Source organism: Lepus europaeus, chromosome 20, assembly GCF_033115175.1.
Source record: "Lepus europaeus isolate LE1 chromosome 20, mLepTim1.pri, whole genome shotgun sequence".
NCBI classification, from domain to species: domain Eukaryota; kingdom Metazoa; phylum Chordata; class Mammalia; order Lagomorpha; family Leporidae; genus Lepus; species Lepus europaeus.
Genome location: NC_084846.1, coordinates 59668156 through 59691951, shown reverse-complemented (window position 1 = coordinate 59691951; position 23796 = coordinate 59668156). Strand labels below are relative to the sequence as shown.

General features: G+C 44.3%; 1 protein-coding gene across 1 annotated transcript in view; it reads right to left on the bottom strand.

Moving 5' to 3' along the window:
- ELAPOR2 (endosome-lysosome associated apoptosis and autophagy regulator family member 2) overlaps positions 1-16993 on the bottom strand; it is a 192671-nt gene extending 175678 nt beyond the window's left edge. The window contains exon 1 of the mRNA XM_062179066.1: positions 16902-16993. The gene's annotated coding sequence lies outside the window, so the exon portion shown is untranslated. The remainder of the gene's footprint in view (positions 1-16901) is intronic.
- Positions 16994-23796: the final 6803 nt, after the last annotated feature.

The following is a 23796-nucleotide window of genomic DNA, read 5'->3' as shown; positions in this document are numbered from 1 at the left end:
GAGGAGTAAAGATTCCACAGGTAATTAGATAACTACCAACCCTAGTAAGAGATTTAGGAAAATAGGATAAAAGCCAGATTATACTGAGATGAAAGGAGGGTAGAGAACTGAGAAATCAAAGAGTCTGATTTTGAAGCAAAGCTTGGGGAAAAAAAGTGCTAGCCAAAAAGGTCAGGACAAGAAGTAGGCTGTTTTTATCTGCAGCCATGGTAGAGGATGCAGAATTTGCTACTGTGATGTTGAGTGAGTCACATTCGTTCCTCCTGTCCTGTTAAGGTCATAATCTGCTGCTACATAAGATGGACTCTAGAAGACAGAAACCAAGAGAGGAGATACCAACAAGTCATGGTACATAGCAACACTACTCTTGTCTTCCTGGAACAAAAACAAAAACATGAGGGTCCCCAAAACTTGCAGGACTGCCATTATTCTCAAGGGACTCTTATCTTGTTATAAGTGCAAACACGTTAGTCAACTAAATTTCCAGATCCTACCAAAACAGAGAGCAAGAAAATATAACTGAACCTAGCTATCTCACTTGGCTTATGATTTACAGAAATATAATTTCAATTATTAATGAGTGTATTTGTCTTTAAAGCTGAACACAAAGGCTTGCTCATTACGAACAGAGTATACAAGCATTTATTGTATGAGCTAAAAAATGTCCCCAGTTTAGCCTCCAAATGTGTCACCCGCACTCTGAGACACATGCATTCACTAATGATAATGAAATAATCTATAGGCAGACAGGCAGGCAAATGGAGATAGTTCTAACAACAGGCACACATAATTGACTAACTTAATGATTACCTCTTCAAAAATCAAGATAGCACTAAACAGCACTAAATACTGAACAGAAAATCACCTCCAGGGATATCTCAAAATGCCAAAGTGCCATGGTGCCTGTATTTCCCTTTTAGATGGCTGCTGAACTTTATAAACAACCTATTTGGAGTACTCAGTGATGAGTTCTAAATGTTCATAGATTACATTATCATACTGGAGCTTAAGAATATCCCATCTTCACTTCAGCCCAGCCCAAGCCATGGCTGGCCTTTGAGGAATCAAACAGTGTACAGGAGCACTCTCTCTCCATCTGTCAGTCTGTCTCTCAAATAAAACAACTCATTTGACTAAAAAAAAGAAATCAATAAGTATGATAAGAACTATATTATGTTAAAAACACATAGGCATGGCCAGGCACCGTGGCTCACTAGGCTAATCCTCCGCCTACGACGCTGGCACCCCGGGTTCTAGTCCCGGTCTGGGCGCCAGATTCTGTCCCGGTTTCTCCTCTTCCAGGCCAGCTCTCTGCTGTGGCCATGTGGAGGATGGCCCATGTCCTTGGGCCCTGCACCCACTTGGGAGACCAGGAGGAAGCACCTGGCTCCTGGCTTCAGATCAGCACGGTGCGCCAGCTGCAGCGCGCTGGCCACAGCAGCCGTTGAGGGGGGTGAACCAACGGAAAAGGAAGACCTTTCTCTCTGTCTCTCTCTCTCACTGTCCACTCTGCCTGTCAAAAAAAAAAAAAAAAAAAAACCACAGACATATGAAATAACAAATTGTGGCATAGCTATACCATGGAACACTAGTCAGCAATAAAAAGGAACAAATTTGATATACACTACAATGAAATCAACCTCAAAATTATTATGCTAAGTGAAAGAATTCAGACCCAAAACATTCATGCCATGTAATTTCTTTTATCTGGAATGCTAGAAAACGCAAATGAACCTGTAGTGGCAGAAAGCAGATCGGTGGCTGCAGGCTGTCCAGGGGCACATCGAGGAAGAGCTGGGAACTCTTGGCGGTGCTGAAAACAACTGTACTGATTATGATGAGTTTCACAAGTGCATATGGATGTCAAAACTGATCACATTGTACCCTTCAAATATACATAGCACAGGGCACTTCAAATAAGAGTCAATTAAGCTTATGAATGGGGCTGGTGCTGTAGCATGGAAGGTTAAGCTTCTACTTCAGCATCCCATATGGGTGCCAGTTTGAGTCCCAGCTACTCCACTTCCTGTCCAGCTCTCTGGTAATGTGCCTGGGAAAGCAATGGAATATGGCCCAAGTGCTTGGACCCCTGTATCCACATGCAAGACCCAGAAGAAGCTCCTGGCCTTGGCCTGGCCCAACCCTGGCCGGTGTGGCCATTTGGAGTGTGAATCAGTTGATGGAAGATCTCTCTCTCTCTCTGTATCTCTGCTTTTCAAATAAATGAATCTTCTTTTAAAAAATAAAGCTTATTAAAAAAAGACTGAAGCAGATCTTCCCATAAAATCTGAGCATCATTCACATATGAACAATCAATGGATTAAAAACAAGTGATTATTATTAAATGGATTAATATGTCTAAAAAATTTAGAATAATTCCTAGACCACAGTAATTGAGTAGTCTTAAAGAATGAAACAGGGTTATAAAAGAAAACAAAAATGTAAAATGACAGAATCATGATCCATCAATTTTTATTCTTATTTTCTTTGCTATATACTGTTTTCTCAGCAACAGAGTTCAGCCTTTTACTTTTGAAGTTTTAGAAGCTTCTAGTTTAAGATGGCATCACTCACATGTACCTCTTCATCTACACCCCTTATTCTCAGTACTGTACAGATGCAGCCCTAGGTCCAGCTCCTATCCTGTGCTGCATACTGTGGAAGAACCAGAGCGAGCTCTGCCCGTGTCAAACAAATCCTCCTGACAGAATCCGGTGGAGATAGTGCATGACCCCTCAGGTCATCAGCAGAGCATGGGCAGAGTTTTCCAGAGGACAGAAATGGGGACGGGGACTCTACACGGCCACATCATACATAAGAGAGGATGATGACTGGCCAACCTCCTACTCACTTGTGTTTGGGTAAACCATAGTAGGACAGAGTTCTCCTTGTTAGAACGTGTGGGAAACATCTACCTTGCAGAAGATGAAAGATTCCTGAGAAAAGGGACCCATCTGAAAACGAGTGACTACTGAAGAAATAGTCTGAGTAGCTGCATGGTGCACCTAATAAGATTCAACACAGAGCTTGTGAGATTCGGCTGCGAGAGAGCCAAACCACCAGTCAGTTCTGCACAGGCAGAGAGGGGAGGGCTCAGGGGACAGCAAGGTCCCTGGGGGTAAATACATCCCAGCTCTATGGCATACTAGCTTTGTCATCTTCCGCAAGTTATTAATTGCCTTTGCACTTCAGTCTCTTCATCTCTAAAAGCAGAAATATGGATTGCTGTGCAGAGTGCTGTGAGGATAAGTATTCCCCATGTTCACTCAATGGTACTTGCTACCAAGAAAGGCAAAGACAAATGACAAAATATTAGAATAAACAAGACAGCTCTGTTAGAGACCAGATATACAATTAACTTCCAAAAAGCAATAGTTTTTTCAACATATCAAGGGAAAAAAATCAGTTCAAAGATAAAATGATAAGGGGAAATTGCCACATAAAATAGTTAAACATACGAAGACTGTGCTAGTGAGAAATACAAAGTGCAACAATTCTGAAGCACGCTATGTCTTTAAATGTGAAAAGAATGCTATAAAGATGACAGGTTTTTTTTTTTTTCAAATAAATTAACAGATTTAACAGAATCCAAGAGTCACTTTGAAAATTTTCAAGAGTATTCTAAAGTTGAACTAAGAGACTAAATGGGTAAGAATGGTTGATAATCTTTAAATGAAAGAGCAGTAAGTATATAAAACCACACAAAACCCTTTATGTAATCTTGACACAAAAAACTCAATAGTATAGAAAATAGCCCCAGAAAACTAAATGTCTGTGCGTACATATATAACAATATATTACATAGTCTATATTTTATATATGTGTTTATACTCTGTATAATATATTGTTCTATGTATATATGCTGTAATATATTGTGATATATTACGTAATGTACCACATAATAGCCAGTATAGAAAACAACCCAACAGTGGCTGGTGTTGTGGTGTAGCTGGTAAAGCCACCTGCAATGCGGGCATCCCATATGGGCCTAGGGTCCTGTCCCGGCTCTCCCACTTCCAATCAAGCTCCCTAGTAATAACAGGAAAACAGTGGAAGATGATCCAAGTGCTTTGGGCCCTGTCACCCACATGGGAGACCCAGATGAAGCTCCTGGTTATGGCCAGAGCTGCTGCCATTTGGGAAGTGAGCCAGTGGACTGAAATCGCTCTCGCTTTCTCGCTCTCTCTCTCTCTCTCCCCCTCCCTCTCTCCCTTCCCGTCTCTCTCTAGCTCTTTCAAATAAATAAATAAATCTTTTAAAAGAGAAAAAGAAAACAATCCAACAAAGAAATGATGAATTATGGATTGTTGGCAATACTACTGGTCAAAGCTGGATATTCAGAAAATTCAGGCACTAAGGAAAACTATGAGACTAAGTTCATAGCATACTATTAAAAGGAAAAAAAGGAAAATTATCAGGTTGTATATGCATAACATTCCCATCTTGTAACCATATGTGTAGACTCGTAATGAGATATATCAAAGGACAAATAACACATAAGACAGAGGCAGCACAGGCTGCAGGTGAAGAATACAGGTCTTAGGATAACAGCCTGGGCTCATAATTAACTCAACCACACTGGGAAACATTAGGGCCACGCTCTTTAGAGGCTAGAGGGTAAGCAAGTAAGCTAATATATAAAATGCACGTAAAATGGTACCTAGCTGTTATTGATTACTATTCCTATTACAAATACTAAGATAGTAAGAGGACTGTGCTTATTTGCTGGGACTGTGCATGTTTTATTGTTTTTAATTTTAGAAAGTAACAAATGGAAAAAAGGAACCATAAAAATTGAGCAAATGATGTCAATATTCAAATGTCCTTTAGATATGAAGGCACATCCCCAGAATAACAGGCTCAGGTATGCTTTAAGCCTCAATTGCTACTCTGGTTCAAGTTATTACTGAGATGCCCAAGAACTATCCAATGGAAGTCTGCATTAAGCTCCCATTTCAAATGGCCAATTCTTTCTGCTCTCAAATTCAGGATGTTATATTAAACACCAAAGGCCACTGTTCTATGTTTATGTTGTAGCAATCTTAGAATAAAATCCAAAGAATGACAGGGTAAGAAAGAATATGTCTTAGGACCAAAGCACCAAGGGCAAAGATTTACCTTCTCACCTGAAACAGTAGTATGGCTATGACCTTGAACTGTCTGTCAAATCCACTGTGGTAGTGTAGGTATAGTGCAATAAACAGGAACTCATGCTTCCCAAAGATGCGACCCAGACCAGCAGGAGCCCTGAGGTTTTCAGGGTACAGGGCAGCAACTACGGCCCCTACAGACATAAAACACCTCCCAGATGAACTAAACTCTGCATTCTTCCTCCTACTGCCTACAAATACAATCCTTGTCCCCTACATGAGCATAACACCAATGTCTCTCAAACGTGATTGCACTTACGGTGTTTTAAGCTCACTAACATGGCCCCCTGAAATCTTCTGCAAGATAAATAGTCCCCATTCCTACCTTAGCCCCATGACATCCTTTCCAAATAACTCATCTTCCTAATCCACACTTCAAGACAATGTCATTCTAAGTTAATATTTCCCTTCAAATGTCACACCTAAGTTGAATTAAAGAGGTAACTGTCTACCTCCCAAGAATCAAGCAGTCTGCTCATATTCATGAGGCCTAAGGCCCTACATCACTGCTTTTAGCAGACATGTGACACTTATGGCTTCAAACATACTTTTATGTAAGATTTCTACATCCTCTGCTTGAATATCGAATTTTCAGAACCAAAAAGAACAGTCTACATTTGAGCCATGTGTGTTTGTTTGCCTGTCATTCTAACCTTTCAGAATCATTTTGTATTGCAGTTCTGCTTTCCAGCTCATTAGGCATCCTTCCCAGCTTTCTGACTTTACAAAATCTGATTATGCCATCTCAAAACCAAAGATTTGGTTTAAATGATAACAGCCTAACAATAACAGGACAAAGATTAGATACTAAGCCCAAAGGTATTACACTGGAGACCTTCTTCCCACTCAGGATCAGTTAATAACCTGAGGGCAAGAGTCAAGAACCTGACTAGTGTACCATCATTCATCATGTATGTCTGCATCTTGTCCCTAAGAATACAGTAAGTCAAATGCCTAGCTAATTGGGAAGCATTATGTGCACCTGATACTCCACCCCATAAAACTCGAGGCAGTTCCTATTCAGTTTGTCTCCTCTGGCTGTGCCTTCTCAGTTCTATCCTTAAATGCTTCTCGGTCTCTCTAACTTGCTTCATACGGGCTGACCTTTCGCTCAGCACATTGCTCAATCTGTTGCTCTTGCTGTGTGCTCAGAACTCAGGTGATCTATCAACACCAAAGGTTTCAATTACATCTGAAGTGCCATGGCCCCCAGGTGGTCTTGTCACTGCACACAGGTACACGCTATTGTCTCTGAAAGAACACACAATGTCCTTGGCTACTTTAAGACTCAGGATGTCCACTGCTGAAGTCACCCTATTTCTCTCCAGCCTCATCCTCCTCCTCTTTGCCTCTGCCTGAATGTCCAATCTCAGTAGGAACTCATCTACCCAGATCAAAAACCTAGAAGTCATGGTTAGGCAGCAATATATCACTCAATCAGACTCCTAACATACATATCTTAATGGCTGTCAAATTCATCCCCTCTTCTCCCTTTACTGTGAGTTTTCCTACGAGACAAATACATGATACGAAGTCCTTAAATGCTAATTGAACAAATAAACATAGCAACAGCCAATGAGAAAGAAGAGAGTGCAGTAGTACTGTCTTGAAATTTCAAAAACATTCTTAGAATAAAGCATTTCAATTCAAGTCCAAAAATTCTCAGTCACTTTGCACTAGCTTCAATATTTTTCTCACCTAAGCAAATGAAAAATTTCAAATATAGGAGTGAAAGAAGGTACCACTTACAAAACATTTGTTGTTTAAAAACTGAAATTTATTCCTGTTTCACATATTACGGGAAATAATTCTGTATATTATTTTATAGGCTAAGTAATTGCTTTCTCTGGGTATTCTTATTGCAAAACACATAGACAGGAAAGAATCTAGTGAAATATATTTTCAGTATGTTATCTTTAGTATACCAAGAGCTCATACATATAAGAGAAACAACAAAACACCAAAGCATAGATTACCACACAAGTGAAAAAAAAAAAAAAAGTGAGATGGTGGGTACCCAGTCTAGTGGCTGAGACACCCACAGCCTCTACTGAAGCGTCTGGGTGTGAGTTTCCGTTCCACTTCCTGATTCCAGCTAATGCACACCTGGAGAAGCGGCAGGTGATGGCTCATGTAGCTGGGTCCTTGCCACCACGTGGGAGATGGGGACTGAGTTTCAGCCTCCTGGCTTCCCCCCAGCCTCGCCCTAGCTATTGCAGGCATTTGGGGAGTAAAAACAGTGGTTGGGACCTGCCTTTCTTTTTCTTTCTTTGACAGGCAGAGTGGACAGTGAGAGAGAGAGACAGAGAGAAAGGTCTTCCTTTGCTGTTGGTTCACCTTCCAATGGCCCCCACGGCCAGCGCACTGCCTTCGGCGCACCATGCTGATCTGAAGGCAGGAGCCAGGTGCTTCTCCTGGTCTCCCATGGGTTGCAGGGCCCACTTGGGCCATCCTCCACTGCACTCCCTGGCCACAGCAGAGAGCTGGCCTGGAAGAGGGGCAATCCGGCACCCCGACCGGGACTAGAACCCGGTGTGCTGGCGCCGCAGGCCGAGGATTAGCCTATTGAGCCACGGCGCCGGCCCTCTTTTTCTCTCTTTCAAATAAATCAAATAAATAATTGTTTTACAAAGATAAGTGATATGAAAAATATTCTGACCCTTATTAGTGATTAAATAAATGTAAATCACATCAATGAGTCAGCATTTTCCACCATTAAATTAACAATTAACAGTTTTCAGTGCTAGAAAGGGGATAGCTTATATCCGTCAACCTAAACATTCCATTGCAAGTAATCTACTTGAAATTCAGATATTTTGTATTACTGTCTTTTAAAAAGATTTATTTATTTATTTATTTATTTTGAAAGACTTGCAGAATAAGACACAGAGAAAGACACACACAGAGAGAGCATGTGAGCGAGTGCGCTTCCATCTACTGGTTCACTCTCCAGATGGCCACAATGGCCAACACTGGACCAGGCTAAAGCCAGGAACCAGAAGCTTCATCCATGTCTCCCACGTGGGTGGTAGGGGTCCAAACACTTGGGCCCTGCTTTTCTTGGACCAATAGCAGAGAGCTGGATCAGAAGTAGAGCAGCCAGAACACAAACTGGTACCCATATGGGATGCCAACATCATAGGTGGCAGCTTTACCTACTAGGTAACAATGCCAGCCCCACTGCTTAGTGTAACATTTTTATATAACAAAGAATTAAAAACAATTTATATGTCCAAAATTAAATTTACTAATTCATTTAACAAATTTTTATTGAGCATTTACTATGTGCCAAGAAGATGCTAGGAATACAGTGGTATAGTTTCTAAGAGAGAAAAGAAAATATTGTCTTTGGCCGGCGCCGCGGCTCACTAGGCTAATCCTCCGCCTTGCGGCGCCGGCACACCGGGTTCTAGTCCCGGTCGGGGCACCGGTCCTGTCCCGGTTGCCCCTCTTCCAGGCCAGCTCTCTGCTGTGGCCAGGGAGTGCAGTGGAGGATGGCCCAAGTCCTTGGGCCCTGCACCCCATGGGAGACCAGGAGAAGCACCTGGCTCCTGCCATCGGATCAGCGCGGTGCGCCGGCCACAGCGCGCTACTGCGGCGGCCATTGGAGGGTGAACCAACGGCAAAAGGAAGACCTTTCTCTCTGTCTCTCTCTCACTGTCCACTCTGCCTGTCAAAAATAAAAAAAAAAAAAGTAAAAAAGAAAATATTGTCTTTATTGAGATTACAATTTATTGGGCAAGGGAGAAGTCATACAAAGTGTAAATCATTATGGATGCAAGGGCTATAGAGAAAAATAAGAGCAAGAGATGGAGACAGAGAGGAAGGGACTGCAAGTTAAAAGAGATGACAAGAGAAGTCTTAGAAGACAACTGAGAAGACACCTGAAGTACAGGAGGGAGAAAGCCAAATAAATGAAGACAAAAGCGCTCTAGGTAGAGGAACGAGCCAGAGCAGAGGCCCTGTGAAAAGAGCTTATAGAACACATTCAAGAAACAACAAGGAGATCGGGAAGCAGAATGAAAAACAGGGAGTGCCACAGTTTCAATGGGTCCCTGATGTTGGAAACCTGATTCCCAGCGTGGAGGTGCTTGGGTCATGAGGGCTCCACCCTCATGGATAGATCACCACCCATTATCTCAGGAGTGGTTCCCTACGAAAGGACCAAGTCGGGCCCCTCCTGCTCCGCCTCTTGCCGGCTCTTACCCTCAGCCTTCCAACCATGCGATGACACAGCATTATCCACGTGGGCTTCCTAGCTTCCGGAATTATGAGCCAAATTAATTTCTGCTCATTGTAAGTGACCCAGCCTGTGGTGCTCTGTCACAGTCCCACAAAACAGACTAAGACCTCAAAAATGGAGTAGGAATGTAACAACAGGCAACATCAGAGGCTTCCAGGGGGAATCACATTGAGCCCCAAAGGACCCCATCAGAGCTGAGCACTGTTTTGAGCAGAACGAAGGGGTTTATACAACTGTTTTAATGTAATGTCTTGGCTGTGCTGTGAGAGCAAAATGGAAGTTACAGCAGCACAGGCAAGATCCACATGGGGTGGACCAGAAATGACAGACGGAGTGGTGAGAAGTTCTACCGGCGCAGGCAAGATCCACATGGGGTGGACCAGAAATGACAGACGGAGTGGTGAGAAGTTCTACCTCTAGCTATTTTGATGCACAGAGAGCAGAGTGACAGATTGCATGTAAAGATAGGGAGAAAAAGAGGTTAATGGAGACTCTGGAGCTTCTGGCCTGAGTAACTAGAAGGGAGCAGTCGCCACTAAATGAAATGGGGAAAACCACACAAAAAGTAGGCCTGAGCAAATGTCAGGAGATCTGAGGAACCTATCCTAGTGGTGACATCAAAGCCACGCTAGACAGGAATCAGGGATAGCCCATGTGGGACATGTATACTTGGCAGCTATCCACATGGAAGTAGTATTTAAAACCAAGATACTGGATGACACCATCAAGAGTGTGAGTGGGCCGGCGCCGTGGCTTAACAGGCTAATCCTCTGCCTTGTGGCGCCGGCACACTGGGTTCTAGTCCCCGTCGGGGTGACGGATTCTATCCCGGTTGCCCCTCTTCCAGGCCAGCTCTCTGCTATGGCCCGGGAAGGCAGTGGAGGATGGTCCAAGTCCTTGGGCCCTGCACCCACATGGGAGACCAGGAGAAGCACCTGGCTCCTGGCTTCAATCAGCGAGATGCGCTGGCTGCAGTGGCCATTGGAGGGTGAGCCAACGGCAAAAAGGAAGACCTTTCTCTCTGTCTCTCTCTCTCTCACTATCCACTCTGCCTGTCAAAAAGAAAAAAAAAAGAGTGTGAGTGTAACAGAAAAGAGAGGAGGGCCAAAGATTAAGCCCTGGAATGTGCCAGTGTGAGGCCCTCAGAGAGACGGGAGGAACCAGCAAAGACTGAGAAGGATAGCAGTGGGGTCAAAGAAAAACAGGAGCGAGCATTACACCTGAAGCCAAGTCAAATTTTCAATGATAACACAGCAATCAACTGGCTACCATGATTCACATGGAAAAGTCAAAAGTAATCCTATAAATCATTCTCTAGGTAAACAAGTTTGCCTCCCCACCTCTCAGCTCTTTCACATGGCAATCCATCCACTTAGAAGCACTGTCCCTCACTTACATGGAAATAAACACTGATATCAGCCATTGCATTAGAATTTACAAAGCACTTTCAAATCCATTAGCTGGGTGCCACAAACCAGAGTCAGAGCTCAGATTTGAAAGTGGTTCTCTAATTATCTTCAGTATTACTTGTAGTGTAACAATAAGACACTTTGCAGTTGGACCAAAAAAGTAAACACCACCCCCTCATACTGCACGCGGTAATCTTCATCACAGTACTTATGGCAAATGCAATTACATGATGTGTGGTTTTGTTTTCAATCTGCCCCCATGAGATTATAAAGCTCCAAATGGGCAGAGGCCATATGCTTTGTTCATCATTTTACTGCCAATACCTGGTACATAAATACATAACATGTATTAAATATTGAAATGCTACATGCAACTTGGATTTTATAAAGGCAAAAAGAACAGCGAATTAGCCATGGTTTCTTCAAGGGGAAATAAAAGGCAACCAAAATTTGACTAGTGTTTTCTGACAATGAAGAACCAGAAACCAAGACACTGCTGAAAAATACACTGTGATAGGAAAACGTGCCGTTCTATACTACACTCTGCTATTTCCATCCCTTCTGCTAAAATATGACACTTCACAGATCTGTCAACTCTTAGTTTTACATTGTAAATATTGATGGTGTGAATACTGGCTCACAGTTGCCTAAAACATGAGAAATGGTTCTGAGCATAACAACTTGAAATGGAAAATTCACCTCCAGAGGCAAAGCAGACAAGATTAATTATGTTAAGGGCTTAGAAACAGAGGCTGAGCCCAGCGCCTCCAGTGACAGTGTGAATTCAGAATCTGACACTTTCACCCACAGCCCATGACCTTCAGAGACTTCCTGCACAAAGGCTGTTTCTTAGCTGTTCCCTTCAGAGTCTCAAACAGAAACCACTGCCACTCACAAGTCTTCAGACAGATGTGAACTTGGAAGCCCAATACCTTAGCAAATGCAGGCAGGCCATACAATGGGATTCTACTCTATCCCCAAGGCCTCAGTTACCAGGTAATACTCAACCCATCCCCATCCACCCACAGCGCCCACTCTGGCACCAGGCACCATCAGATTGCCAAATTCAATTCTTCTCTTTTCAGTTCTCATACGGTTAGGATTTCTTTAGGCAATGATGCACAACCACAGCTTTCTTCTTGGAAGGCTTTTCTCCCTTTCCTCCAAACCCCAGACTCCCACTTCTCCCATGCTGGCCTTTGCTTACAGGTCTCCTTTCTAGAATCCTCCATCCCTGTCCTTTTAATGCTGGTAAAACCCACTTCCTACCTTTGGCCCTATCTTTTCTCACCCCCTCCTCCCAGATATTTTTATCCAATCCAGTCGTTTCAACCATGCCTTTTATTCAAGTGATTCCCAGGTCTCTATACCATGAACCAGAGCAACGGAACCTGCTGAACAACTCTACCTAAGTCACCCTCATCAGAACCAAGCTCCTACGCTCCCAACATTCCCTCTCGAGGAGGTTAGAGGCAAGATCTTTGCAGGAAGCCCAAACTTTTCACTCCCTCACTCTCCACCTTCTGTTAGTCCATGCCCTCTGTCCATCCTCACTGCCATTCCTTAACTGAGGTTCTGCCATCCTTCAACCGGACGATTACAATCACCTCCCAGGAGGTCTCACCTCTCTCTACTCCCTACTCTTCTAATAAGGCCTCCATACGGATGCCAGGATAAGCCCATTTGATTACTTCTATTTGTTAAATCCTTCTATTACTCCCCATTACCTATCAAATGAAGACCAGTTTCTTAGTGTGATAGACGGTCCCTTGCAATCAGGATCCTGCCTCCTTCTCCAATTCATCTCTCATTAGGTTTCTCACTGCACGCTGTACTCCACCTGTACCCAGTATAGTGCAATGCTGGTTTGTGTTCCTGCCCCTTTTCAGCCTGTGCTCTCCATCTGATTGTCTTTCCCCAATCTAGCCCACATTCACGTGGGACCCATTTGCTTGGCGAATTCCTCATCTTTCAAGTCTCCATCACTTCCTGTAACGGGCTTTTCCTGACACCCCCCCCCCCCCAGAGGATGTCACAGCCCCTTCTCTTCTCTCATGGCTCCAAATCACTAAATTACAATTTTTGCTTCCGTGTCTGATCATCCTTGCTCACTTCAACTATATTTTTTTAATTTGTCATCTCACATCATCTGACATTTTGTCTAGAACCTCGTATAAGTGGAATAAATAATGTGAAATAAAAACTTCTGGCAAAAGCCATCACTCAATAAAGATTCAGAGAACTCAGTAGAATCCCATTATGCAAGATTTTAGAAGAGTGAAGAATCAGCTATTTTATGATTTAATTTACCAAATTTAAATAATGCATACATAATCCATTTAGTTCTTTTTCCACTCGTGCACTGTATCTTCTAATACTTATTCCAACTCTGAATCATCTGGTGCCCTTTATAGTTCTTTCCTCTGGCAGCCCCATTAAGTCCTATTAGTCAATGAATCAAAATTCCTTTCCAGTTCTTGGATGGGCCTATCCTATGAATCTCAAAAACCTCATTGTAGACCATTCCTAAAATATCAGGATGTAGCTCTATTAATCTAACAACAATCAAGTCTCAAAACCATTCAGATTTTTCTTCCTTTAACATATTAATCTCGCCTCACCCTCATAATGAAAAGAGGCAGGTCAGTTTTTATTACTAACATTCTGCAAGTGAAAAACAGATGGTAAGAAACCCAGGAAAGACTTACCCTTTTTATCCTCTGTAAGGTCCTCCATATAAAAGTCCGAGCAATTCTGACGTCCTGTCCTTTTTGCCCCGTTTTTTGAATAATATTTGCCAAAGTCACCTCCCGCCCTCGTCCTTCATCTCCTGGCACACTGACTTTACTATTATTTCTGTCTCCCAAACTAGCGCTTCCTGTTTGGGCTTGCACTTCCACCCCACTGATGTGATCACCAGCTGGACATTCCACAGCAATCATTTTTCTCCCCGTTTCAACTCCGTAATCCAAGGACTCTCACAAAGGAAGCTGCTTCTTATAAATTTCACCCCAGAGTTCAACCCTCTGTAAAGATCTAAGTGAACGTTGCAGCCTTAATGCGTTTGTCTCTCTGAAGGGCCTTTTTTCTGAACTCACGCAGTCATTAGGTTACTCCCAGGCCAATTTTCTGTGCTTCTCCTCCTTTCATGGCTTTCCTCTAAAACCAGACAAGGAAAATGAGTCTTTGTAACTTAAACACGACCACTTTTATAAAAATACTGACAAACAAGGGTGAGAGAAATACTGGAGGGAAATGAGGTTTGGAATGACCTACTGATTTTTCCATGCTCTCCAACATTCTCTCATTTTATCAGGAGTTGGCTTTGGTTTCCAGTCCGCAAACCCCGCAGCTCACTTTGACTGCTCTTGTTCTCTTCCCCACCATACAATGCTTTCCTTGTGGGTGGCAGTCACCTCCTTCACTGTTACTAAAGAATGGAAAGGGATACACAGGCAGGAGTGGACAGAGAAGCAGTACTTTAGCTTTTTTGCTCACCAAAGTCTGGCCTACATTTCCTGAACCAAATCTCAGGGCAAACAGCTGAGCTTAAGAGGGCACTCTCCCCAGCACCAGCACCAGCACCAGCACTAGCACCCCTGACTCTCAAAGCTGGAAACAAGAGAGAAACAAGGATCAACTCTATAAATTAGTTCAGCTAGTCAGATGCCGGGAGCAAGCATTTAGCTTAGTAGCTCTACATGGGAGCACCTGGGTTTGATTCCCGGCTCTGGCCCCTGACTCCAGCTTCCTGCCAATACAAACCCTTGGAGACAGCGGTTGTGGCTGAAACAGCTGGGTCCCTGCCACCCACATGGGAGACCTGGATTGTGTTCCCAGTTCCTGGCTTTGACCCAGGCCCAGTACCAGCCATTGCAGGCATCTGGGAAGTGAACAAGCAGATGGGAGTTCTCTCTTCCTCACAAATAATCAAGTATTTTAAAGAAGCAGATTCAGCCCCTGGGAGGCCACTAGGCCTGTCCTATTTCCAAAGGAACCTCCAACTCTCAGTCAATGGTCTTAGAACCGTGTATCGGTCATTAGGAAGAATATAAACGGATCTGTGCACTACAGTTTTTTTTTTGTTGTTGTTGTTGTTGTTTTGTAAATTTGTATGAAAGAAAGAAAGAGGGAGGGAGATACAGAGAGGGAGAAACAGAGCTTCCAGCTGCTGGTTCATTCCCCAAATGACAACAAAGGCCAGCGCTGAGCCAAACGGAAGCCAGGAGCCAGAAACTCCAACTGGTCTACCACAAAAGTGCCAGGAGCCCACCTGGGCCATCTTCTGCTGCTTTCCCAGGCCCATTAGCAGGGAGCTGGATCAGAAACAGGGCAGCAGGGACTGGAACTGGCGCTCATATGGCATGCCAGCCTCGCAGGAGATGGCTTAACCTGCTCCATCACAACTTCAGCCCCTCACTATTTCTAATAACACAAGTAGACTCACCAGGCTCAGTAGCATAAATAGATTATCTTATTTCTTCTTGTTTTCAGAGGGAAAATTCAAACTTGAGGCCTCAAGGGGATAGATCACATGCAATTTCTAAAGCCAATGCAAGAAAGAGCTGGACAGAACACCACCTTTCTGAACCTCCTGTCTACCACGTCCTCTTTCAATGCGTCTTGGTCTTTAGACTCTTGCTCCTTGTAGGGATATGGGTATGGAATAAGTGCTTGCTTAAAGGACAGCACTACCTGTTGTGACCAAAGTATGATTCCATAGCCTTGACCTTACCCTTTCCAAAAAAAAAAAAAAAAGGCTCCACTACTAACAATTAACATTGCAAGAAGCTTAAAATTTTTCACTTCAGAAAAGAAATGCATTCCACCTTTGGGCCTGGGGAGCTGGAGGAGAGTTTATCCTGTCACAGCTGTTCTGAGTGTCCAAAAAGCAGCTTCTACAGAAGCCTAAAAGAGTGGACTATTGCCAGGTGACAGGTAACGCTGCAGACTACAGATTAAACTAATTATCCTAAAAACTCTGAAATGAAGCACAGCTGTTTGTTGAGTCCTGCGTTCCCCCAATCACGACACTGCTGTGTGTGTTCAGGCACAAGCCTTGGATCTGGCCCGCCTTCATTTCAGTCTGTCCCGGGACCCGAACCGCAGGAGAGGAAGATGAAAACCCAGGCATGAGGATGGTTTCCAGGATGCAGATCATCTAGGAGTCAAGCCTGGACAAAACTCAGAAGTTCCGGCAGGAAGGGGGCTACGGTTAATCCATTTTTTTTGGCTACTCAAGCTGAAATGACCCATGACCCTGATTCCTAACAGCACACACGCCTCACATCCTCCCCAACACAGTCACTCAAAGGAGATCAGAAATGTTTCCGTCCCCTCATTGATTTTCATTAAGAGGATGCACTTTCTGGAACGCTCAAGGGAAAGACAAACACCCAGTACAAGTACCAGCGACACCCCTGGCCCATTTCTGGCACGCTGAGTCTCCCTTCTCTAAAAGCGCGCGGGGGGGGGGGGGGGGTCTCATCTCCCATCCGTCGCGCTCTTGGCTGGAGCCCAAGGAGCGCCTCCTGCCAGGTGGAGCGGCACCTCGCTCCACGGCCACAGCACCAACCGCCCCTCCCCAGCACATCCTCCTCCTCCCTAGTGCACAGTATCCCCCGGGAGGATGCCGGGGTCATCACCCACGCCGGCTGAGCAGGTCCCCGGGGCCTGATCGAGGACGACGGCGTCCGAGGGGCAGCGGGTGGAGGAGCGGGAAACCTCCCGCGTCCGTCTGGGGCTCTCTGGACGAGCGCTGAGGAGCTCCCAGCCCCGCGGGCAGGGCTTCCCCAGTCTCCTCCCCTTCCCGAAACCGCTCCCTGGACCCCGGGTCCTCCAGCCTGGCTCCCCGGAGAGGCCGCCGCCAAGTCCCTCCGAGCCGCCCCGCAACCCGTGCGCGCGGGCAGAGAGGCACCGGGCCGGCCGAGCCCCACGGCCGCTCCCCGCCAGCCTCCCGGGGCCGGCAACTTCGGCCCTCGACCCGCGCGACAGCCGGGCGCAGGGGCACGGCCACCGGGAAGCCGGCCCGCCCCGCTCGGCCCGGCCTCCCCGCCCCGCCGCGGGCAAACTCCAGGTGGAGGACCCGGCGCTGCTCACCTCCTGGCAAGGAGGAAGCGGGCGGCCGGAGGAGGAGGGCAGGTCCCCAGCCCAGGCCGCCTGGCAACCGGCGAGCGCCCAGCAGCAAATCCAGGCAGGGCTCCAGGGCGGCGAGCGCCCGCCGCGGGGACCCCGCGCCGGCCTCGGGGCAAGCAGCAGCATCTCCGTCCCGCGAGGCAGCGATGCCGGGTGGGGCTGCGGCTCCGGCTGCCGCCGCGCGGGCTGTGCGCTCGCCGGGCGCCCGCTCGCTCGCTCGCTCGCTCCCTCGCCCGCGGCCGGGCGGCTCGCTGACAGCTCGGCCGCGCTCGCGGCCCGGGCAGCGGCGCCGCGGCTCCCGTCACGCCGGAGGGAGGGACCGCAGGACGCGGGCGCGGCGCGGGGCGGGACGCGGGGCGGGGACGTGGAGGCCGGGAGCAGGTGGCGCGGGCGGGGGCGCCCGGGATGGAGCCGGAGGGAGGCAGGACGTCGGCGCGGGCGCCGCGGTCTGGCCTTTTGGATCGTTCACGCCACCTGCTTCCCGCTCGCACCCAGCCGCCCAGCCGCCCCCACGACGAGCAGCCCCCCAGGCGTCGCCCTGAGGGCTGTCTGGGAGCCTGGGGTCTGCGTGAAATGGCGGGCAAGAAAGAGGGCGGAGGAGCGGCTGTCGCGTGACTCAGTTTCTCCCCTATTTAGCGAAGGGGGTGAGGGGCGCCCCCTCGGGCAGGCCGCGGGGAACCGCGTTGACGCAGGCGGGCGGTGGGGCGCGGCGCGGTGCGGTCCGCCCACCCGGAGGAGGAAGCCCGGCGGGCCTGGGCCCTGGCAGCAGCCGCGGTGGGCTTTGTTCTCGCTTTCACTCGAAGCCAGACTGACCCAGGTGTTGGGCAGCTAGCAGTGGAAACACCGGACAGGACGCGGGGTGTAAGGGTCTCCAGGGCCGCGACTCGTTCTGCTTCTCTGGACGGGTGTGGTTCTCCTAACAGTACCCAGAGAAATCCTCTTGGCACGCTCAATCTAAGTTGGCCTACATCTTTTTTCTTAATGAAAGGGGATTTGTTAATTTTATTTGAGAGGCAGTCAGGTCTTCATCCGCTGGTTCACTCCCCAAGTGGCTGCAGCAGCCAAGGCTAGGCCAAGCGGAAGCCAGGGGCCAGGAACCCATGCAGGTCTCACAGGTGGGTGGCAGGGGCCCAAACCCTTGGGCGCATCGGCAGGGAGCTCCATGGGGGCTGAGACCCACACCGGTGCTGACATAGGGGACGCCGGTGTCACAGGCAACAGCGTAACTCGCTGCACCACAATCCGGCTCTTCTTTTGATGAATACTTCCATGTGATGGGCTCTTTATGTGTGTGCACGCCGCTCTGCTTATAACAATAACTGTTGTCAACATTTTGGGAAATACTAAAGAGTATTGGGAAAATATACAGATCTCCTGGTATCCCGCCACCCAGCAATGACATCACCACTTGTGATATCCAACATTTTGAGAAGTTTCCTTCCTAGATGTTGAGCTGTGTACTACAAAACTGGAGTAATAACTCCTAACCTACCTTATTTTTTTCCTTAACGACATGAATATTTTCTCAAGTCAGTAACCTCCAACAGCACAACTTTGATTGATGTATAACATCTGTACCCTTTGGAAACGTGTACTCTACTATTGGACATTAGGTATTATTTCTCAAGTATTCCATGTTATAAATAGTTCTAGAATGAATGCCCTTGGTACATGATCTGTGTACACACCTTTCTTATATCTAAATTAATTCTTTATTTATTTGAAAGGAAGAGTGAGAGACAGATCTTCCATCACTGGTTCACTCCCCAAATGCCTGAAACAGCCAGAGCTGGGCCAGGCTAAAGCCAGGAGCCTGGAACTCAGCCTGGGTCTCCATGTGGGTGGCAGGAACCCAGTCACTTGGACCATTATCTTCCAGGTGTGTTAGCAGGAAGCTGGATCAGGTGGAAGGGGGGGGGGTCAGCGTTGTGGCACTGAGGGCTAAGCTGCCACCTGCAATGTGGACAACCCGTATAAGCCCCTGTTGCTCCTGGCTGCTCCACTTCCCATCCAGCTTCCTGCTAATGCACCTGGGAAGGCAGCAGATGATGATCTAAGTCCTTGGGCTCCTGCTACCCACATGGGAGACCTGGATGAAGTTCCTGGCTCCTGGCTTCAGCTTTGCCCAGTCCAGGTCATTGCAGTCATTTTGGGGAGTGAACCAACAGATAGAAGATCCCTCTATCTCTCCCTCTTTCTCTCTAACTCTGCCTTTAAAATAAATGAATTAATAATATTTAAAAAAAAAAAAGTGCAGGAAGGTCTTAACCCCAAGCACTCCACTATGGGATGCAGACATCACAAACAGTAACTTGACTCACTGTGTCACAACACCCACCCCTGGGTGTTTATATTTTAATTTTCTATGATATCTTTCCGAAACCAAAATTGTTGGAATTTGTGGTATATGCATTTTAAGGCATTTTGAAGAATAGTACACAAATAGCCTCCAAAAGCTTTATACCAGTTGTTACCAGCAGTTTGTGAGTGTATTTCCACAACATCTTAGATTATATTTCAAATATTTGCCGTCTTGATAGGAGGAAAAGTATTATCTTAGTATTTTTATACATTCTTATTGCTGGTGGTGCTGAATATTTTTTCATATATATTTACTGGCTTCCTGGGTATTTCCTTCTCACGACAGTGTATGTGAATTTTCTACTGGTACTCCTTTGACTATTTTTCAATTGAAATTGAATCACTTATTGGTTTGCCATCAATTATTAGCTTGTGTATATCATATATGAAGGATCTTCAAGAAGTACATGGAAAATATGTATTATGAAAAAATTATGCAGGTATTTCAAAATGTGTTTACACAAAAATAAATGGGTGCTAACTTGTTACAACATATCTAAACAGGATCTCGTTTGAGGCACTAAGAAAGATAAGACATTAGTTTGAAAAGATCCCCTATGAGAGCAATTTGGATTCCACTAAAATTAAAGCAAGAACAAACATCACATTCATGGTGAAACTCAGATGGAAAAATGGTGAAATTGTTGATGTTTTAAGAAAAGTTTATGGAAACAAAGAAATCAGCAGTTTACACATGGAGAACTCTTTTTAAGGAGGGACAAGGCAGTGTTGAAAATGAAGCAGTGACAGGTCAACCACATCAATTTGGCAGGAAAAACATTAATCTTCTTCATGGCTTAATTGAAAAGGACCAACAATTAACACCAGAAACAATAGCTAACACCGTAGACATCTCAATAAGCTCAGCTTACATCATTAAGACTGAAAAATTCAAGCGGGAAAAACTTGCTGCTCCATGGGTACCAAACCTTTTGTGCCCAAAACAGCTGCAGACAAAAGCAGAGCATTCACTGAAAATTTTCAGCACATGAGATCAAGAGCCTGAAGTTTACCCTCCAAGCCCTGGAACAGGAGGAGAAACACGGCTTTACCATTGTAATATGGAGACAAAGCACAATCAAAGCAAGAGGTGAAGCGGTCCAGGCAAAGCAAAGGCAGACCAGTCAAGAGCAAAGGTCATTGCCACAGGTGTTGGAGATGTTCAAGGCATTTTGCTTGTTGACTTTCTGAGGGCCAGCGAAGGATACATCTGCTTATTATGAGAATGTTCTGAGACAGTTAGCCAAAGCTTTAGCAGAAAATCCTGCAAAAGCTCACCAAAGGCTTCTCCACCACAATTTCCCTGTTCATTCCTCTCAATGAAAATTTGGCAAGAGTTTTGATGGAAAATCATTAGCTATCCACCTTACAGTCCTGATTTGGCTTCTTCTGACTTTGTCTTGTTTCCCAATCCTAAAAAAAACTTATAGGAAACCCATTAATATTGTAAAAAGATTACATCGATATGGTTAAATTCCTAGGACCATCAGTTCTTCAGGAATGGTCTAAATAGCTTGTGTCATCACTTGCAGAGTGTCTTAAATTGATGGAACTTTTGTTGAGAAATAAAGTTTTATTTTTTGTTTTAGCTTTAATTTCCATTTTCCCAAAACTTGTTTGAAGTCTCCTTCTATGTCATACTTTTCTCAGTTCACAGTCTTCCTTTTAATTTTCTTTCTGGCTATATTTCTTGCAAAAGAAAACCATCATTTTATGTATTCAGATATAGAAACATTGGAGCCAGCGTTGTGGCATAACAGGTTAAGCATATTAAGCATATGGCTGCCAGTTCAAGACCCGGCTGCTCCACTTCCTATCCATCTCCCAGCTAATGCAGCTGGGAAAGCAGCAAAAGATGGCCCCTGCCACCCACATGGGAGACCCAGAAAAAGCTCCTGGCTGCTGGTTTCAGCCTGACTCAGCTCCGGCCGTTACAGCCATTTGGGTAGTGAACCAGTAGATGGAAGATATCCTTCTCTCCGCATCTCCCACCCTCTCTGTAACTCTGCCTTTCAGATAAAATAAATAAATCTTTTTAAATTTTTTTTTAAATATAACAATTCCTTTTGTTATTTCTTCCTTTATCTTTGGAAGTATTTGTACCTCTGCAAAATCACACAATTTCCTGAATTTTATGTGTTATTACTTCCTTTTAATATGGTTTTTATTCTTTTCTCCCTGGAATTTACATGACTGCAGTTAATTTGTCATCTGAGCAACAATTAACAACATGCCTAATAAATAGAACACAGCTTCACTTCTTGTAAAAGTAAAGGTCATCCCAATTAGTGTACCTAGGGTAAATGGCAATTACAGACCTTCCTAAGTGGGACAATTTGTCATTGTTAATGTAACTTCTCAAAATAGTCTCACCTATGGAAAAGATCTTGACCTTAGGTAATTAAATTCAGCCTATAGGCTGACAGAGAAAAAAAATCCAGGAAATCTGCAAGCTTCCCTCATACCTGTTATTTTAGAATCTAATAGGAAATTATTCAAATAATTTGTGATAATCTGATCAATAATTTTTTAAAGAATACATTTTAATAGAAAGCTCCTAATGGAGAGATTTAAAAGTGAAGGTTTAAATAATGTAAAGTTACCAGATAACCATCAATTTGTAGTATAAAATCTACAAAAGCTATCATTTATCAACAAAAGCCACAGCCAAAATGATGCTTTTTTTATATATTCATTTATTTATTTTATATATTCATTTATTTATGTAAAAATATTCATTTAGTTTATATATTCATATATTTTGCTTTATTTTATGTATTCATTTAAAGCAAGATGTGGTATGCATTATTGATTTATTTATTTTTATAATTTATTAAAACATAAATAATAAACAATTCAAGTAGCACATTTTTAACAAATCAATTTTAAACAGTGAAAATAGTAAAATCAGTGGAAAGTGTTTCTGTATCCAGTTAACAGAGATAATAATTCTAACAAACGTAAGTTGTAGATTGTACTTGGGTATCAAGAACAGATATTTCTGAAAAACAGATTGTCACTATGTGTCAAGTATCTTTAATATGTTTATGCCTTGACCCAGCAACTTTCACTTCCAGGACTCTAATTTAAGCAACTTGTAAGGAGGAGTACAAAATTTCTGTACAGGAACATTAACTCTTGTTTAATACAATTAAAACTGAAATAACCCAAGTACTCAGACATAGGAGGAAGGTTAAATAAATTATGCTATTTTATGTGGATATTGTGTATAAACACTAAAAATTCTGTTTTGTAGGGAACGTTAAGCAAACTGAGGAAATGTGGTGACACAGTGTTAATATAAAAAGCTGGAAACAAATCTTAACACATAGTATATCACCAAGTATGATCTGGAGTTGAGTGTATTCTATGAGAAGTATGACTAGAAGAAAATATCGAAACTGTGATCATCTTCTAATGGTAGCATAAAGGATGCTTTTTTGTTTTCATTTTTATAGACTGTTTTCAATTTTTTCTTAATGATCATATATTATTTTTATATAATCATTATTTATGTTTGTGTTCTTTGATGCAAATCAGCTTTACCTGAAGAAAGCATAAGAGATGTGTGTAAAAATGTTCATTAGTCTTATTTATAAAATAAAAAGTAAATGAAACCTAAATAAAATTAGGAAACCAGTTAACTAAACAATGAGTTATTTGTTAAAAGAAAAATTTTATACAAATCAAATTGAGCAGAGTTTATCTCAGCAAGCCATTCATGAATCAGGCAGCATCCTGAAGCAGTAAATGTTCACAGAGCCCCACCAGGTAACGTGGGCTGGCAGTATTAATAGAAAATAACAGGTTATAGAAATAACCTGATTGGCTACAGCCCTTCATTTGCCTAATTTAGTTTGCAGCTTCTGATTGGATGGACACTGATTGAGCTGCTATGCTCAGCACAGACTGAGCTGCTGGAGAGAAGAATATACTCTTATTTAGATTATAGTGTGTTTACACATTAAGTTATGTTACAGTTGCTATGAGGCAGCCTTAGGCCAAATTTAATTTAATATATTCAATGGTCTATTATTACAACACAAAGAATCATTTTATGACAGGTGTCTGACAGAGGGAAATGCTTATGAAAATACTTTTGGGGCGGCACTGTCCCATAGTGGGTAAAGCCACCATCTGCAGTGCCAGCATCCCATATGCACACCCATTCTAGTCCCAGCTGCTCCGCTTCTGATCCAGCTCTCCGCTATGACCTGGGAAAGCAATAGAAGATGGCCCAAGTCCTTGGGCCCCTGCACCCACATGGAAGACCTGGAAGAAGCTCCTGGCTCCTGGCTTCAGATCAGCACAGCTCTGGCCATTGCGGCCATCTGGGGAGTGAACCAGCAGATGGAAGATCTCTCTCTCTCTCTCTCTCTGCCTCCGCCTCCGCCTCTGTAACTCTGCTTTTCAAATAAATAAATCTTTAAAAAAACAAGTACTTTCACATACATGAGAAAAATCATGATCTGAAATTTATGCACAGTGAGAACATTCA